Here is a 380-nt window from a genome sequence, read left to right as displayed (position 1 = left end):
TTGGAGGACTGTTATAGAGCACACACACACACACAAAAAAAAAAAAAAAAAAAAAAAAAATAATAATAATAATAATGGCTCCAGGAAGTCAAGGCTGAAGAAACAGGGCGAATAAAACAAAGATTCACTGATATCACAACAGACACAGTCAGACACCAACTAAAGAAAATGCCCAACTGGAAAGCCCCAGGACCCGATGAAGTCCATGGATACTGGCTCAAAAACTTCAAGGCCCTACACCCAAGAATAGCAGAACAACTCCAGCATTGTATCACAAATCACCATGCGCCCAAATGGATGACCACAGAAAGAACATCCTTAGTTCAGAAAGACAAGAGTAAGGGAAATATAGCCAGTAACTACAGGCCTATCACCTGCCT

The sequence above is a fragment of the Macrobrachium nipponense genome, chromosome 19, assembly GCF_015104395.2.
Source record: "Macrobrachium nipponense isolate FS-2020 chromosome 19, ASM1510439v2, whole genome shotgun sequence".
Classification (NCBI taxonomy): Eukaryota; Metazoa; Arthropoda; class Malacostraca; order Decapoda; family Palaemonidae; genus Macrobrachium; species Macrobrachium nipponense.
The sequence above is the reverse complement of the archived record's forward strand: the minus strand, read 5'-3'. Positions refer to the sequence as shown.